Below are 20,001 nucleotides of genomic sequence, written 5' to 3' on the forward strand. Positions count from 1 at the left end.
GATGGGGGAGTAGGAGTGCCCCGGCATGATGCAGTGGAACGTCGTCCAGCTAGCTAAAGTTGGGTCTCCTTGATCCCCAGCTTGATCATGGTATCGCGGTAGAGGATGTTGATGTTCCTACCGCCGTTGACCAGGACCCACGAGAAGCGGCAGGTGAGCCTCTTAGAGGCAAACGTAGGGTCGAGGACCAATGCGTAGCCGCCCAACATGGGCAGCATGGGCATCAAGGTCGGGTGGTCCTCACGCCCCCAAGTAATGGACTTCTCGGACCAATGCATGATCTGAGGGACAGGGGGACGGTGGCGTTCACCTCCTGTCGGTGCCTGCACAGGTTGTGCTTGTCATCGCCCTCGCTGGTGAAGACAACGTAGGCCGCGTCGAAACTCGTCGCAGACGCCGCCATTGCCGACTGCAGAGGTGGAAGGTCGTCGCCCCGCATCAGGCGCCGAGTCCAACTGCACTAGCAAGTGGTGTGTGTGGACGGCTTTGCACCGCTGTGGTGTTTGCATGGCGCATCGAGCATCTGCCTGAAAGTGAGCTTGGACTGCCACTGCTTCCAGCCGGTTTGTTGGCGCCGGCTGCCGGCCTGTTCGACCGGTTGCTCCTCCTCGATGCTGCGACTTGCCGGCAATTGTAGCGGTTGTTCGGTTGCTCGCCCTTTCGCTTGCTGTTGTCATTTTGTTGCCGCCTCGAGGAGCCGAAGCCGCCGTCTCCAGCCGGTCGGGGCTTAGTCGACTGGTCCTGGATGTCCTTGCCGGCTGCGTCAAGCCGGATCTGCACTCGGATCATGGAGTCGGCGGTAGCGTACTTGTCCTCCATGGCCATGAGATCTGCCATGGTCGCCGTCTCCGAGCGCATGAGCTTGTGTTTGATCATGGTGCGTCTCGGCACCCCTCGATGAAGTACTGGATCGCATGTACCTCATGGACCCCCTAGCGGAAGTTGTGCAGCTCCGTCCACAGCGTGAGGTAGTCGCAGAGGGACTCGCCCTTCTCCTGGACATAAAGAGAGCTAGCTGGGGCGGCCGGGGCGCTTGTACATGTTGGGTTTCGTAGTAATTTCAAAAAAATTCCTACGCACATGCAAGATCATGTGATGCATAGCAACGAGGGGGAGAGTGTTGTCTACGTACCCAACACAGACCGACTGCGGAAGCGATGACACGACGTAGAGGAAGTAGTCGTACGTCTTCACGATCCAACCGATCAAGCACCGAAACTACGGCACCTCTGAGTTCGAGCACACGTTCAGATCGATGACGATCCCCGGACTCCGATCCAGCAAAGTGTCGGGGAAGAGTTCCGTCAGCACGACGGCATGGTGACGATCTTGATGTACTACAGCAGCAGGGCTTCGCCTAAACTCCGCTACAGTATTATCGAGGTATATGGTGGCAGGGGGCACCGCACACGGCTAAGGAATAGATCACGTGGATCAACTTGTGTGTTCTAGGGTGCCTCTACCTCAGTATATAAAGGAGCCAAGGGGGGAGGGGGGCGCCGGCCAGGGAGAGAGGCGCAGGAGGAGTCCTACTCCTTCCGGGAGTGGGACTCCCCCCCCAATCCTATTCCAACTAGGATCCCCAAGGGGGAAAGGGGGAGAAGGGTGGCCGGCCACCTCTCCTAGTCCTAATGGGACTAGGGGAGGGGGGAGGTGTGCAGCCCCCTTGGGCTGCCCTTTTCTCCTTTCCACTAAGGCCCATGAAGGCCCATATGGCTCCCGGGGGGTTCCGGTAACCTCCCGGTAACCCGGTAAAATCCCGATTTCACCCGGAACACTTCCGATGTCCAAACATAGGCTTCCAATATATCAATCTTTACGTCTCGACCATTTCGAGACTCCTCGTCATGTCCGTGATCACATCCGGGACTCCGAACAACCTTCGGTACATCAAAATGCATAAACTCATAATGTAACTGTCATCGTAACCTTAAGCGTGCGGACCCTACGGGTTCGAGAACAATGTAGACATGACCGAGACACGTCTCCGGTCAATAACCAATAGCGGGACCTGGATGCCCATATTGGCTCCTACATATTCTACGAAGATCTTTATCGGTCAGACCGCATAACAACATACGTTGTTCCCTTTGTCATCGGTATGTTACTTGCCCGAGATTTGATCGTCGGTATCCAATACCTAGTTCAATCTCGTTACCGGCAAGTCTCTTTACTCGTTCTGTAATACATCATCTCACAACTAACATATTAGTTGTAATGCTTGCAAGGCTTATGTGATGTGTATTACCGAGAGGGCCCAGAGATACCTCTCCGACAATCGAATGACAAATCCTAATCTCGAAATACGCCAACCCAACATCTACCTTTGGAGACACCTGTAATGCTCCTTTATAATCACCCAGTTACATTGTGACGTTTGGTAGCACCCAAAGTGTTCCTCCGGTAAACGGGAGTTGCATAATCTCATAGTCATAGGAACATGTATAAGTCATGAAGAAAGCAATAGCAACATACTAAACGATCGGGTGCTAAGCTAATGGAATGGGTCATGTCAATTAGATCATTCAACTAATGATGTGACCTCGTTAATCAAATAACAACTCATTGTTCATGGTCAGGAAACATAACCATCTTTGATTAACGAGCTAGTCAAGTAGAGGCATACTAGTGACACTTTGTTTGTCTATGTATTCACACATGTATTATGTTTCCGGTTAATACAATTCTAGCATGAATAATAAACATTCATCATGATTATAAGGAAATAAATAATAACTTTATTATTGCCTCTAGGGCATATTTCCTTCAGTCTCCCACTTGCACTAGAGTCAATAATCTAGATTACACTGTAATGATTCTAACACCCATGGAACTTTGGTGCTGATCATGTTTTGCTCGTGGAAGAGGCTTAGTCAACGGGTCTGCAACATTCAGATTCGTATGTATCTTGCAAATCTCTATGTCTCCCACCTGGACTGGATCCCGGATGGAGTTGAAGCGTCTCTTGATGTGTTTGGTCCTTTTGTGAAATCTGGATTCCTTTGCCAAGGCAATTGCACCAGTATTGTCACAAAAGATTTTCATTGGACCCGATGCATTAGGTATGACACCTAGATCGGATATGAACTCCTTCATCCAGACTCCTTCGTTCGCTGCTTCCGAAGCACCTATGTACTCCGCTTCACATGTAGATCCCGCTACGACGCTTTGTTTAGAACTGCACCAACTGACAGCTCCACCGTTTAATGTAAACACGTATCCGGTTTGCGATTTAGAATCGTCCGGATCAGTGTCAAAGCTTGCATCAACGTAACCTTTTACGGTGAGCTCTTTGTCACCTCCATATATGAGAAACATATCCTTAGTCCTTTTCAGGTATTTCAGGATGTTCTTGACCGCTGTCCAGTGATCCACTCCTGGATTACTTTGGTACCTCCCTGCTAAACTTATAGCAAGGCACACATCAGGTCTGGTACACAGCATTGCATACATGATAGATCCTATGGCTGATGCATAGGGAACATCTTTCATATTCTCTCTATCTTCTGCAGTGGTCGGGCATTGAGTCTTACTCAACTTCACACCTTGTAACACAGGCAAGAATCCTTTCTTTGCTTGATCCACTTTGAATTTCTTCAAAATCTTGTCAAGGTATGTGCTTTGTGAAAGTCCAATTAAGCGTCTTGATCTATCTCTATAGATCTTAATGCCTAATATGTAAGCAGCTTCACCGAGGTCTTTCATTGAAAAACTTTTATTCAAGTATCCCTTTATGCTATCCAGAAATTCTATATCATTTCCAATCAGCAATATGTCATCCACATATAATATCAGAAATGCTACAGAGCTCCCACTCACTTTCTTGTAAATACAGGCTTCTCTGAAAGTCTGTATAAAACCAAATGCTTTGGTCACACTATCAAAACGTTTATTCCAACTCCGAGAGGCTTGCACCAGTCCATAAATGGATCGCTGGAGCTTGCACACTTTGTTAGCTCCCTTTGGATCGACAAAACCTTCCGGTTGCATCATATACAACTCTTCTTCTAGAAATCCATTCAGGAATGCAGTTTTGACATCCATCTGCCAAATTTCATAATCATAAAATGCGGCAATCGCTAACATGATTCGGACGGACTTAAGCATCGCTACGGGTGAGAAGGTCTCATCGTAGTCAATCCCTTGAACTTGTCGAAAACCTTTTGCGACAAGTCGAGCTTTGTAGACAGTAACATTACCATCAGCGTCAGTCTTCTTCTTAAAGATCCATTTATTTTCAATTGCTTGCCGATCATCGGGCAAGTCAACCAAAGTCCATACTTTGTTCTCATACATGGATCCCATCTCAGATTTCATGGCTTCAAGCCACTTTGCGGAATCTGGGCTCACCATCGCTTCTTCATAGTTCGTAGGTTCATCATGATCTAGTAGCATGACTTCCAGAACAGGATTACCGTACCACTCTGGTGCGGATCTTACTCTGGTTGATCTACGAGGTTCAGTAGTATCTTGATCTGAAGTTTCATGATCATTATCATTGGCTTCCTCACTAACTGGTGTAGGTGTCACTGAAACAGTTTTCTGTGATGAACTACTTTCCAGTAAGGGAGCAGGTACAGTTACCTCGTCAAGTTCTACTTTCCTCCCACTCACTTCTTTCGAGAGAAACTCCTTCTCTAGAAAGGATCCATTCTTGGCAACGAATGTCTTGCCTTCAGATCTGTGATAGAAGGTGTACCCAACAGTTTCCTTTGGGTATCCTATAAAGACACATTTCTCCGATTTGGGTTCGAGCTTATCAGGTTGAAGCCTTTTCACATAAGCATCGCAGCCCCAAATTTTAAGAAACGACAACTTTGGTTTCTTGCCAAACCACAGTTCATAAGGCGTCGTCTCAACGGATTTTGATGGTGCCCTATTTAACGTGAATGCAGCCGTCTCTAGAGCATAACCCCAAAACGATAGCGGTAAATCAGTAAGGGACATCATAGATCGCACCATATCCAGTAAAGTACGATTACAACGATCGGACACACCATTACGCTGTGGTGTTCCAGGTGGCGTGAGTTGCGAAACTATTCCACAGTTTTTCAAATGTACACCAAACTCGTAACTCAAATATTCTCCTCCACGATCAGATCGTAGAAACTTTATTTTCTTGTTACGATGATTTTCAACTTCACTCTGAAATTCTTTGAACTTTTCAAATGTTTCAGACTTATGTTTCATTAAGTAGATATACCCATATCTGCTTAAATCATCTGTGAAGGTGAGAAAATAACGATATCCGCCACGAGCCTCAATATTCATTGGACCACATACATCGGTATGTATGATTTCCAACAAATCTGTTGCTCTCTCCATAGTACCGGAGAACGGTGTTTTAGTCATCTTGCCCATGAGGCACGGTTCACAAGTACCAAGTGATTCATAATCAAGTGGTTCCAAAAGTCCATCAGTATGGAGTTTCTTCATGCGCTTTATACCGATATGACCTAAACGACAGTGCCACAAATAAGTTACACTTTCATTATCAACTCTGCATCTTTTGGTTTCAACATTATGAATATGTGTATTACTACTATCGAGATTCAATAAGAATAGACCACTCTTCAAGGGTGCATGACCATAAAAGATATTACTCATATAAATAGAACAACCATTATTCTCTGATTTAAATGAATAACCGTCTCACATTAAACAAGATCCAGATATAATGTTCATGCTCAACGCTAGCACCAAATAACAATTATTTAGGTCTAATATTAATCCCAAAGGTAGATGTAGAGGTAGCGTGCCGACCGCGATCACATCGACTTTGGAACCGTTTCCCACGCGCATCGTCACCTCGTCCTTTGCCAGTGCCCGCTTATTCTGTAGTCCCTGTTTCGAGTTGCAAATATTAGCAACAGAACCAGTATCAAATACCCAGGTGCTACTGCGAGCTCTAGTAAGGTACACATCAATAACATGTATATCACATATACCTTTGTTCACCTTGCCATCCTTCTTATCCGCCAAATACTTGGGGCAGTTCTGCTTCCAGTGACCAGTCTGCTTGCAGTAGAAGCACTCAGTTTCAGGCTTAGGTCCAGACTTGGGTTTCTTCTCCTGAGCAGCAACTTGTTTGCCGTTCTACTTGAAGTTCCCCTTCTTCTTCCCTTTGCCCTTTTTCTTGAAACTAGTGGTTTTGTTAACCATCAACACTTGATGCTCCTTTTTGATTTCTACCTCCGCAGCTTACAGCATTGCGAAGAGCTCGGGAATAGTCTTCTTCATCCCTTGCATATTATAGTTCATCACGAAGCTCTTGTAGCTTGGTGGCAGTGATTGGAGAATTCTGTCAATGACGCAATCATCCGGAAGATTAACTCCCAATTGAATCAAGTGATTATTATACCAAGACATTTTGAGTATATGCTCACTGACAGAACTGTTCTCCTCCATCTTGCAGCTATAAAACTTATTGGAGACTTCATATCTCTCAATTCGGGCATTTGCTTGAAATATTAACTTCAACTCCTGGAACATCTCATATGCTCCATGACGTTCAAAACGTCGTTGAAGTCCCGATTCTAAGCCGTAAAGCATGGCACACTGAACTATCGAGTAGTCATCAGCTTTGCTCTGCCAGACGTTCATAACATCTGGTGTTGCTCCAGCAGCTAGCCTGGCACCCAGCGGTGCTTCCAGGACGTAATTCTTCTGAGCAGCAATGAGGATAATCCTCAAGTTACGGACCCAGACCGTGTAATTGCTACCATCATCTTTCAACTTTGCTTTCTCAAGGAACGCATTAAAATTCAACGGAACAACAGCACGAGCCATCTATCTACAATCAACATAAACAAGCAAGATACTATAAGGTACTAAGTTCATGATAAATTTAAGTTCAATTAATCATATTACTTAAGAACTCCCACTTAGATAGACATCCCTCTAATCTTCTAAGTGATTACGTGATCCAAATCAACTAAACCATAACCGATCATCACGTGAGATGGAGTAGCTTTCAATGGTGAACATCGTTTATGTTGACCATATCTACTATATGATTCACGCTCGACCTTTCGGCCTCCGTGTTCCGAGGCCATATCTGCATATGCTAGGCTCGTCAAGTTTAACCTGAGTATTCTGCGTGTGCAAAACTGGCTTGCACCCGTTGTAGATGGACGTAGAGCTTATCACACCCGATCATCACGTGGTGTCTGGGCACGGCGAACTTTGGCAACGGTGCATACTCAGGGAGAACACTTCTTGATAATTTAGTGAGAGATCATCTTATAATGCTACCGTCAATCAAAGCAAGATAAGATGCATAAAAAGATAAACATCACATGCAATCAATATAAGTGATATGATATGGCCATCATCATCTTGTGCTTGTGATCTCCATCTCCGAAGCACCGTCATGACCACCATCGTCACCGGCGCGACACCTTGATCTCCATCGTAGCATCGTTGTCGTCTCACCAATCTCATGCTTCCACGACTATCACTACCGTTTAGTAATAAAGTAAAGGATTACATCGCGATTGCATTGCATACAATAAAGCGACAACCATATGGCTCCTGCCAGTTGCCGATAACTCGGTTACAAAACATGATCATCTCATACAATAAAATTCAGCATCATGCCTTGACCATATCACATCACAACATGCCCTGCAAAAACAAGTTAGACGTCCTCTACTTTGTTGTTGCATGTTTTACGTGGCTGCTACGGGCTTAAGTAAGAACCAATCTCACCTACGCATCAAAATCACAACGATAGTTTGTCAAATAGACTCCGTTTTAACCTTCGCAAGGACCGGGCGTAGCCATACTCGGTTCAACTAAAGTTGGAGAGACAGTCGCCCACAAGCCATCTATGTGCGAAGCACGTCGAGGGAACCGGTCTCGCGTAAGCGTACGCGTAAGGTTGGTCCGGGTCGTCTCGTCCAACAATACCGCTGAACCAAAGTATGACATGCTGGTAGGCAGTATGACTTGTATCGTCCACAACTCACTTGTGTTCTACTCGTGCATATAACATCAACATAAATAACCTAGGCTCGGATGCCACTGTTGGGTTTCGTAGTAATTTCAAAAAATTTCCTACGCACACGCAAGATCATGTGATGCATAGCAACGAGGGGGAGAGTGTTGTCTACGTACCCAACACAGACCGACTGCGGAAGCGATGACACGACGTAGAGGAAGTATTCGTACGTCTTCACGATCCAACCGATCAAGCACCGAAACTACGGCACCTCCGAGTTCGAGCACACGTTCAGCTCGATGACGATCCCCGGACTCTGATCCAGCAAAGTGTCGGGGAAGAGTTCCGTCAGCACGACGGCATGGTGACGATCTTGATGTACTACAGCAGCAGGGCTTCGCCTAAACTCCGCTATAGTATTATCGAGGTATATGGTGGCAGGGGGCACCGCACACGGCTAAGGAATAGATCACGTGGATCAACTTGTGTGTTCTAGGGTGCCTCTACCTCAGTATATAAAGGAGCCAAGGGGGGAGGGGGGCGCCGGCTAGGGAGAGAGGCGCAGGAGGAGTCCTACTCCTTCCGGGAGTAGGACCCCCCCCCCCCAATCCTATTCCAACTAGGATTCCCCAAGGGGGAAAGGGGGAGAAGGGTGGCCGGCCACCTCTCCTAGTCCTAATGGGACTAGGGGAGGGGGGAGGTGCGCAGCCCCCTTGGGCTGCCCTTTTCTCCTTTCCACTAAGGCCCATGAAGGCCCATATGGCTCCCGGGGGGTTCCGGTAACCTCCCGGTAACCCGGTAAAATCCCGATTTCACCCGGAACACTTCCGATGTCCAAACATAGGCTTCTAATATATCAATCTTTACGTCTCGACCATTTCGAGACTCCTCGTCATGTCCGTGATCACATCCGGGACTCCGAACAACCTTCGATACATCAAAATGCATAAACTCATAATGTAACTGTCATCGTAACCTTAAGCGTGAGGACCCTACGGGTTCGAGAACAATGTAGAGATGACCGAGACACGTCTCCGGTCAATAACCAATAGCGGGACCTGGATGCCCATATTGGCTCCTACATATTCTACGAAGATCTTTATCGGTCAGACCGCATAACAACATACGTTGTTCCCTTTGTCATCGGTATGTTACTTGCCCGAGATTTGATCGTCGGTATCCAATACCTAGTTCAATCTCGTTACCGGCAAGTCTCTTTACTCGTTCCGTAATACATCATCTCACAACTAACATATTAGTTGTAATGCTTGCAAGGCTTATGTGATGTGTATTACCGAGAGGGCCCAGAGATACCTCTCCGACAATCGGAGTGACAAATCCTAATCTCGAAATACGCCAACCCAACATCTACCTTTGGAGACACCTGTAATGCTCCTTTATAATCACCCAGTTACGTTGTGACGTTTGGTAGCACCCAAAGTGTTCCTCCGATAAACGGGAGTTGCATAATCTCATAGTCATAGGAACATGTATAAGTCATGAAGAAAGCAATAGCAACATACTAAACGATCGGGTGCTAAGCTAATGGAATGGGTCATGTCAATCAGATCATTCAACTAATGATGTGACCTCGTTAATCAAATAACAACTCATTGTTCATGGTCAGGAAACATAACCATTTTTGATTAACGAGCTAGTCAAGTAGAGGCATACTAGTGACACTTTGTTTGTCTATGTATTCACACATGTATTATGTTTCCGGTTAATACAATTCTAGCATGAATAATAAACATTCATCATGATTATAAGGAAATAAATAATAACTTTATTATTGCCTCTAGGGCATATTTCCTTCAGTACATGCCGGTGAAGTTGCGCACGAACACCTCCTCGAAGTCGAGTCGGGTGTTGATGCTGTTGGCCAGCAGGCTGTTCAGCCACATCCAGACCGAGCCAAGCAGCATTAGGGGTGCGTAGTGCACTGCCACGTGCTTCTTGCCGCCAGCAATGCCGACGTCCGTGGTGTAGTCGGTCAGCCAATCCTCCGGCTTAGTGAACCCGTTGTACTTGAGGGTGTCGCGAGCTAGCGTGAAACCCTTGGGAAAAGGTTCCTCACGGATGCGCGGCCCGAAGCAGGCCAGACCGATAGTACTTCCTCCTTTAGGGCGAGGGAGCGCCCCAACCGCTCGATGCGGTAGCGAGCATCATGCTCGTCATGGGGTGCGCGAGGCCCCAATCGGTCAGTGGCCGCAGGGCGCGCAACCGGCCCCACGAAGGCCGACCGGTCCCGCCGCACGGGCAGGGGTTGCCGAGTTGGCTAGTGGGGAGCCCCACCAGTCGGTGCGTCCACCCGGCTATTGACAGTCGCCTAGTCACGGTTGCGTCTACCCCGACTGCCTTGCAGCAGGCTCCAATGGCTGTTGCCATGCAGGGAAGATGCCTATTGCGTGGGCCTAGGACCCTCGATCGGCTGCTGGTTGTCCATCCAAGGCGAGGGGATTTCGAGCCAAAGGCAGACGGCTGGAGCGGATCCCATTGTGCATGCTGCTAGTCCGCAACAGCAATGAGGTCATGGGCGCGCTGCTGCTGCAGCCCTTCGCCCTCCAGGCCTTCCTAGTTTGGCCGCGGATGACAGGGGTGTTATATGTGGGCCGGTTCACGCCTAGCATCTGGCCGAGGGCCCCGCCACGACACTGCACCTCCCCGAGCCGGCTGCGCCCGTCAGCAGCCGAATTGAAGCCATGGGTGGTGGTGTACTCGCGCTGCACGGACTCCATACGGTGCTGCATGGCGGCAAGCTCCTTGGCCCCGTCGAGCAGGCCACGTGTGCCTACTCGAGCTCGGTCGCGGCAGCAGCGGGGTCGACAATGGGCACGATGGGAGTGTGCAGGTTCTGAACCACCGCCTGGAGAGGTTTCACACGGTTGGCGCGGGCCACGGTCGCTGCGCCTAGGTCCTTGCTCCAGCCCGTGTTGTGGCTGGAGCCGGTGGCCAGCCCTCCACCCGAGTGCAGAGGTCCGTGACGTCGCCGGAGACGCCATAGCCGCCGGGGATCGGCGGGTCGGCGAAGGTGAGCACCCTGATAGGCGAAGGTGAGCCCAACAGTCTGAAATTGTGGATGATGCTTGGCTCTAGTTTACATTTGTAGTTTCTGAAAACAAGGGACTACATCAAACTTGGTTCAAACTACTACATCAAACTCGGTTCAAACTACTACATCAAACATTCGATGCAAACTTGGTTCAAACTACTACATCAAACTTGGTTCGAAATATTTTACATAAATAGTCAGGGCCGGCCCTGGGCCATGGCGAAGAGTGCGACGGCCTAGGGCCCAGCCTAAACAGGGGCCCATACCTGTGCATAGCAGTTTATATATATTACTAAAAAATCTAATACGCAAAGGAAGCAGGCCCAGCCCCTAAAGAGAGAGGAAGCAAAGTCACACACGAACGCAATCCCAAGATCCGTTTTCGCTCGTTCTCTCCCAGAAAACGTCGCCGGCTTGTTCGTCTCCCAACCGCCATCGTTTCTTCAGTCTTCAGTCTTCAGCAATTGATTGCCCCAAGTTCCTATGAGCCCAAGACCCCAATTCCCCAAGCTAATTAATAAATTTTCCAAGGGCCCTAGGATTTCTTCGGCTTCTCGCTTCCTATAAATACGCCCCAGGTTAGCGGAGGCGAGCCGACGACACACCACTCTGGCAGGAACGCAAGAGCAGCAGCCAGCAGTGTGTGCCCCAGATTCATAGACAACCCAAGCCATTCCCCAGTCATGTAATTTCTAGATCTCAACTCTTTGGCCTTGTCAATTTATTTCTGATATATGATGTTTGACCTACTTGGTTCCTCTATTTTTGTACATGAAATTTCTGTTAGATAGATTCTGCTGATGGTAGCATTGCTTGAAAATGACTTTGCAAATAGATATTCGTGTCAGCAGATGAGATGTTTAATTTTGTTACAACTATAGATTGCTACCAAAATGTGTCTGGTGCTTATCGAATTCTCTGATGCATGGTTGTGGTTGGACCGCTAGAGCCTGAGCATAACTTCTGCCAAATTGGATCAAGAATTAAGAATGTCATATATATTTAGTTTAGAGTTAAGATTTAATTAAGAATGTGATACATCCATGATATATTAAGACCATATTTGCTAATGAAATTTACACTTGCTTTTATAATGAATTTTCGCGGTAGACATAGGCGTGGATTTTTTTTTTGTCTATTATAGTCCACGGGCCCATCATACGGAGTTCGCACAGGGGCCCCTAACATGCCAGGGCCGGCCCTGTAAATAGTTTAGATAACTTAAACAAAATCTGGACTAGATTGCATACAAACTTACTAAAATTACTTGCTATCACTATCGCTCTTGTTCTCCAACCTCTCCCAGCCTGATTCTGTAAGCCTTCCAATCATACCGCCATGGCCCTCATCACCAGCATTGCCTAACCCGCTCTGCTACCACCGCCTTCATAGTCTGAGTGGCTGGAGGAGAGCTCGATGTCCTCTGTCGCCTCGTTCGCGTTCTTCTTGTATAGCCGGCTCTTCGGCTACAGGAGGCAGAGCTCCACCGTGTACGCCTTGCCGGCTTGCTCCGCTTAGAGGCGCTTGCGAGCCTACCAATTTTCTTGCGTCTCCCGTGCGGTGGCCACCCGGGAGTCAGCGGGCGCCAACTATGGTAGGCCGGTGGGGTAGTTGAGCCAGGCGTCGATGTCATGGAGGCAGGCCAACATAATATTTCCTGTGCCGCCTGCGCTGCCGAGTGGAAAAATGTGTTGCATATTGGCTCGTATGTGTAGTGGTCCGTGATCTTCGCGACCCCACGGTCCCCAGCGTTGTTGCATGCTGAGGTATTTGCTCTGCAGCGGTGGCGGTTGTGAGAGGTCGGTACAGCTGGGAAAGCAGCGTGTTGATGTCATGTATTCCTTGAGAGTTCTTACGGTGTAGGCATGAACAGCCGACCCAGTACAAACCTAGACGTACTCGTACCGGACTCACATATAGAAAGCCAACATTTTTTGTTTACCAATGCATTGACCAAGTAGTATGTACATATACTACCTTAACTTTTATTTTTGACTGAAATAAACTTGTATTACTTCAGGAGCAAGCCAAACCAGCTTGGAAACTGACGAACTAACCAACGCGAGTACGTGTAGGATTCAGACAGCCCAACTCCTTTTATGGTGCACACCCAATACGATCGAATCTTGAAGAGAAGAAAATACGCTTCTTTTACATGGGCCTGGCGTCGTCTATTCTGCAATGTTGCAGCCTCTTGCGGAGCATCCTCGACCAAGTGGTGGCCAACCTTCCTGACCAGGCCAACTGCGCTCGCTGCCGTGCCGACGGCGCCATCTGCCGCCCATGGCACTCGACCGACCCCCAAGCGCAATCACTGCCGTGGACTCCCCTCTGTAGCAACGTCATTATCGCCCCCTACAGCGGCCACACCCACCGCCTACCCGACAACGCCAGGTCTGTCGGCTCCACCAATGACTGGCTCGCCCTCGGCTTGGGCCATAACTACACCACCGAGGATGACAAGATACACTATGTGGTGCACAACTATGTCTTGCATAATCCTTTCACAGACAGGTCTCTGCCGCTGCCTGAGCTCGACGCCGTCATCATCGATGACAGGTCCGCGATCCGCAAGTTCCTCATGCGCTCCACAGTTGATGACTTCGTCGCGGTCATCACCAAAAACAGGAAGCATCCGCTCATTGTGTTCCAGCGAGGGAAGGGCGTGTGGTCGCCGGAGCCACCGACAACTCCATATATCTATCTCATTGACATCACCTTCCTTGGTGATAAACTATATGCCATCACCGAGGCTGAGGACCTCATCCCCCTTGATCTCGCATTGGATGGGGACGGAAGGCCTATGGTTACAATGGGAACACGTGTTATCAAGAAATCGCTCTACTATGATAATTATGAATCACAAATCACTTCTGACAAGGAGGACAACGATCATGACGATGAGCAGAATGAAGAGGAGGAAGAAGAAGAAGAGGAGGTCAGCTGTCTCAATGAAGAGGATGATGATGAAGAAGAAGATAATGACTTGACCTATACCAATTGCTTTGTTGAATTTGATCATGATGTTGAACCTATCACCATAATCAGTCGGCACCTCCTCGAGTCGCATGGGAAGCTACTCATGGTAAGACATCATCGACGCCTCCATCCAGATCACCTCCATTGAGACGCTGTATGGATCACTCTCCAGGTGGATGTTTTTGAAGCAGACTTTAGCACACACGCTTGGGTGCCACTTACAGGAGGGCTAGGCGGTGGTCGAGCACTCTTCCTTAGCATGGAGTTCTCTAAGTCTGTCCCAGCACCTTGTGGAGAGGTGGAGGAAGATGCAATTTATTTTATGGACACGGGCAATGTGTTCAACATGAAGTGCGGTACTTCTAGCCCGTCAAAGTTTTGTAAGTATTCTGGAACAACGTGACTCTTCCCTCCGGAGTCGGTGCTTTGATATGCACACAGGATGTGACACAATATTGCAAACCAAGATTATATGTTGGAAACAGTAGTTACCATGTATAATTTCCTCTTATAATGTATCATGAAAAAAAAGTTTTAGGTATACGTAATCCTTATTATTGTTTATCAGATGACAATCGTACTCTCTTCTCTTATCTGGTTACTTAAACGCACTCAACTATATATTTGATTCCGAACAGACTGATTGCTCATCACTCAACTCTTCTCTTATATCTGGTTACTCAGCTCAGCAAAATCTTCTATGGGCGATGCTCAGCACTGGTCGACCAACTCAACCGTCAGATCGGTGGCCTAGCGAGCCATTTATTCGACAACGCAAATACAACTCACAGCTCTCATCTCTCGCCTCGCTCTCTTCTTCCCTTGGTTGTGTGCATTTGTCGCCCCCGCCTCCTTTCGCGTGCGGTCGAAGGCCCCGCCACCGCAGGCTCGCAGCAACATCGTGATCCCCACGCCGTCCTCTCCTAGCAGCTTGCACCTTTTTTGGCGAGGTAGCTTGCACCTTCTTTCACCCGCAGCCATCAGCGTCGGAGCCGATTGCAGCGTCCTTGCTGTTGGGGAACGTAGTAATTTCAAAAAATTTCCTACGTACACGCAAGATCATGGTGATGCATAGCAAAGAGAGGGAGAGTGTTGTCTACGTACCCTCGTAGACCGAAGCGGAAGCGTTGACACAACGTAGAGGAAGTAGTCATACGTCTTCCCGGTCCAACCGATCCAAGCACCGTTACTCCGGCACCTCCGAGTTCTTGACACACGTACAGCTCGATGACGCACCCCGGGCTCCGATCCAGCAAAGCTTCGGGGAGGAGTTTCGTCAGCACGACGACGTGGTGACGATCTTGATGTTTAACCGTCGCAAGGCTTCGCCTAAGCACCGCTACAATATGATCGAGGTGTAATATCGTGGAGGGGGGCACCGCACACGGCTAAGGAACGATCACGAAGATCAACTTGTGTGTCCTAGGGTGCCCCCCTACCCCCGTATATAAAGGAGCCAAGGGGGGGTGCGGCCGACCCTAGTAGGAGGCGCGCAGGAGGAGTCCTACTCCTACCGGGAGTAGGACTCCCCTCCCTTTCCTTGTCCAAGTAGGAGAGGGGGAAGGAAGGGAGAGAGGAGAGGAAGGAAAGGGGGCGCCGCCCCTCCCTCCTTGTCCAATTCGGACTAGGGGGAGAGGGGGCGCGCGGCCTACCCTGGCTGCCTTTCCTCTTCTCCACTTCAGGCCCATGAGGCCCATTAACCCCCCGGGGGGTTCTGGTAACCCCCCGGGGGGTTCTGGTAACCCCTCGGTTCTCCGGTTTTATTCGAAACTTCCCCGGAACACTTCCGGTGTCCGAATATAGCCGTCCAATATATCAATCTTTATGTCTCGACCATTCCGAGACTCCTCGTTATGTCCGTGATCATATCCGGGACTCCGAACAACCTTTGGTACATCAAAATACATAAACTCATAATGAAACTGTCATCGTAACTTTAAGCGTGCGGACCCTACGGTTCGAGAACAATGTAGACATGACCGAGACACGTCTCTGGTCAATAACCAATAGCGGGACCTGGATGCCCATATTGACTCCTACATATTCTACGAAGATCTTTATCGGTCGGACCGCATAACTACATACGTTGTTCCCTTTGTCATCGGTATGTTACTTGCCCGAGATTCGATCGTCGGTATCCAATACCTAGTTCAATCTCGTTACCGGCAAGTCTCTTTACTCGTTCCGTAATACATCATCTCACAACTAGCACATTAGTTGCAATGCTTGCAAGGCTTATGTGATGTGTATTACCGAGAGGGCCCAGAGATACCTCTCCGTCAAATGGAGTGACAAATCCTAATCTCGAAATACGCCAACCCAACATGTACCTTTGGAGACACCTGTAGAGCTCCTTTATAATCACCCAGTTACGTTGTGACGTTTGGTAGCACACAAAGTGTTCCTCCGGTAAACGGGAGTTGCATAATCTCATAGTCATAGGAACATGTATAAGTCATGAAGAAAGCAATAGCAACATACTAAACGATCGGGTGCTAAGCTAATGGAATGGGTCATGTCAATCAGATCATTCAACTAATGATGTGATCCCGTTAATCAAATAACAACTCTTTGTCTATGGTTAGGAAACACAACCATCTTTGATTAACGAGCTAGTCAAGTAGAGGCATACTAGTGACATTTTGTTTGTCTATGTATTCACACATGTATTATGTTTCCGGTTAATACAATTCTAGCATGAATAATAAACATTTATCATGCTATAAGAAAATAAATAATAACTTTATTATTGCCTCTAGGGCATATTTCCTTCACTTGCCACCCAGTTGTAGGTTTTTTGCAGCTAGTTGCAGCAATTAGCTATGACAACGCAACCCATGCTCTCGCTGTCAACAATGGTCGCCGTTGGCCGCAGCGTTTGGTGCCGGTGGTTCTAGCATCGACGTCGACAGGTGTCGCGGCTTCCAGCATGTGCTTGTTGGGGATCGTAGCAGAAATTTAAAATTTTGTACGCATCACCAAGATGAATCTATGGAGTAATCTAGCAACGAGGGGAAGGGGAGTGCATCTACATACCCTTGTAGATCGCTAAGCGGAAGCGTTGCAAGAACGCAGATGAGGTAGTCGTACTCGTGGCGACTCAGATCGCGGTCGATTCCGATCTAAGCGCCGAACAACGACGCCTCCGCGTTCAACACACGTGCAGCCCGGTGACGTCTCCCATGCCTTGATCCAGCAAGGAGAGAGGGAGAGGTTGGGGAAGACTCCGTCCAGCAGTAGCACGGCGGCGTGGTGGTGGTGGAGGAGTGCGGTACTCCAGCAGGGCTTCGCCAAGCACTACGAGAGACGAGGAGGGAGAGAGGTAGGGCTGCGCCTTGGGAGAGAGAGACTCGTGTGTTGGGCAGCCCCAAAACCTCCACTATATATAGGGGCAAAGGGGAGGGGGAGGCGCCCTAGGGTTTCCCCTAGGGGGGCGGCGGCCAGGGCAGATGGGATCTCCCCTTTGGGTGACTTGGCCCCCAAGCCAGGAGGTGGGAACCCTAGATGGGGCGCCCCAAACCCCCTGGTCACGTGGGAATAGGTGAGGGGGGCGCACAGCCCCTTAGTGGGCTGGTTTGCCCCCTTCCCTTGGCCCATGAAGCCCCCCCAACACTTGTCGGGGCTCCCGAAATACCTTTCGGTCATGCTGGTCATCATCCAGTACCTCCGGAACACTTTCGGACTCCAAAACCCTTCGTCCAATATATCAATCTTCACCTTCGGACCATTCCGGAACTCCTCGTGACATCCGGGATCTCATCCGGGACTCCGAACAACATTCGGTAACCGTGTACATACCTTCCCTATAACCCTAGCGTCATTGAACCTTAAGTGTGTAGACCCTACGGGCTCGGGAATCATGCAGACATGACCGAGACATCTCTCTGGTCAATAACCAACAGCGGGATCTGGATACCCATGTTGGCTCCCACATGTTCCACGATGATCTCATCGGATGAACCACGATGTCAAGGATTCAATCAATCCCATATACAATTACCTTTGTATACTGGTATGATACTTGCCCGAGATTCGATCGTAGGTATCCCGATACCTTGTTCAATCTCGTTACCGGCAAGTCTCTTTACTCGTTCCGTAGCACATCATCCCATGATCAACTCCTTGGTCACATTGTGCCCATTATGATAATGTCCTACCAAATGGGCCCAGAGATACCTCTCCGTCACACGGAGTGACAAATCCCAGTCTCGATTCGTGCCAACCCAACAGACACTTTCGGAGATACCGGTAGTGCACCTTTATAGCCACCCAGTTACGTTGTGACGTTTGGTGCACCCAAAGCATTCCTACGGTATCCGGGAGTTGCACAATCTCATGGTCTAAGGAAATGATACTTGACATTAGAAAAGCTTTAGCATACGAACTACACGATCTTGTGCTAGGCTTAGGATTGGGTCTTGTCCATCACATCATTCTCCTAATGATGTGATCCCGTTATCAACGACATCCAATGTCCATGGTCAAGAAACCGTAACCATCTATTGATCAACGAGCTAGTCAACTAGAGGCTTACTAGGGACATGGTGTTGTCTATGTATCCACACATGTATCTGAGTTTCCTATCAATACAATTCTAGCATGGATAATAAACGATTATCATGAACAAGGAAATATAATAATAACTAATTTATTATTGCCTCTAGGGCATATTTCCAACAGTCTCCCACTTGCACTAGAGTCAATAATCCAGTTCACATCGCTATGTGATTAACACTCAAGGTCACATCCCCATGTGACTAACACCCAAAGAGTTTACTAGAGTCAATAATCTAGTTCACATTACCATGTGATTAACACTCAAAGAGTTCTGGGTTTGATCATGTTATGCTTGTGAGAGATGTTATAGTCAACGGGTCTGCAACAATCAGATCCGCATGTACTTCAAAAAACTTTATGTCATACCGTAGATGCTGCTACCACGTTCCACTTGGAGCTATTCCAAATGGTTGCTCTATTATACATATCCGGCTTTTTCTACTCATAGTCCAAAAAATAATATAAAAGTGAATAATAAAGCCCAATAATGTCCAAAACAGAAGATACTATAGCATGGAGCAATAAAAAATTATAGATACATTGAAGACGTATCACTCTCCAGTTTATATAGACATAGGAGAGATCTAGGGTTACATGAGGTCGGTTACATAAGAGGGAATGTTCATAGTCGATCGCCTAGCTTGTCTTCCACGCTAAGTTGAGTCCAATCCGGACACGGGTATAGTCTTCGGTCTTCATGTCTTCACAGCCCATCAGTTCGGCCCAATGAGTAACAGGCCGGACGCCTAAGGACCCCTTAGCCCAGGACTCCCTCAACCTTCACAAGCTATGAGCAGGTGAAGTCTCACATCGATCCTGCATATCCTCAAAATAGAGTCCCGCAAACGCAGATGTTTGTTCATGTAAAAAAAGAAAATTATATAAAGGAGTCAGCGGCGCGCCGGCTTAGCGATGTGGTATTAAACTATAGATGTTAAGGTACAATGCATTTATTTGTTTTCAATAAATGCATCATAGGCCAGCCAGCGGAAGGTTTACGGGACGGGCCAATGGGGATTACGATCAACAAGCGGGTTAACGTCGGCATGACCTTCCTACCTGGCCAAACCTTCGTCTTCGGCAACATCGCTCTCCTCGACGGCTCAGCTGGCAATCTTGGTCAGGTCAAAATCATTGCCCCAGGACAAATCATTAGATTTGTCGATTTGGAGTATATCGCGAACTCACGTGGAGGGTTGGTCCCCGTAAATTGGGTATCAAACACGAGTAGAGTATCTGAGAAAATCAAATCTGCAAGATACAGAAAAAATGATGGTTATTGGAGCGGCAAGAAGCTTTCTAGGTATGCTTGGTTCAATTGATTGCAAGCATTGTCAAACGGAAGAACCGCACCAAAGATTTGCGCGAGGTGTACCAAGGTCACATCAAAGAGGCCACCATCATACTCGAAGCAGCGGCATCAAAGGACTTGTGGATTTGGCATGCTTTCTTTGGCATGCCTAGTTCTCAC

The sequence above is a fragment of the Triticum aestivum genome, chromosome 3A (genome assembly GCF_018294505.1).
Source record: "Triticum aestivum cultivar Chinese Spring chromosome 3A, IWGSC CS RefSeq v2.1, whole genome shotgun sequence".
NCBI lineage: Eukaryota > Viridiplantae > Streptophyta > Magnoliopsida > Poales > Poaceae > Triticum > Triticum aestivum.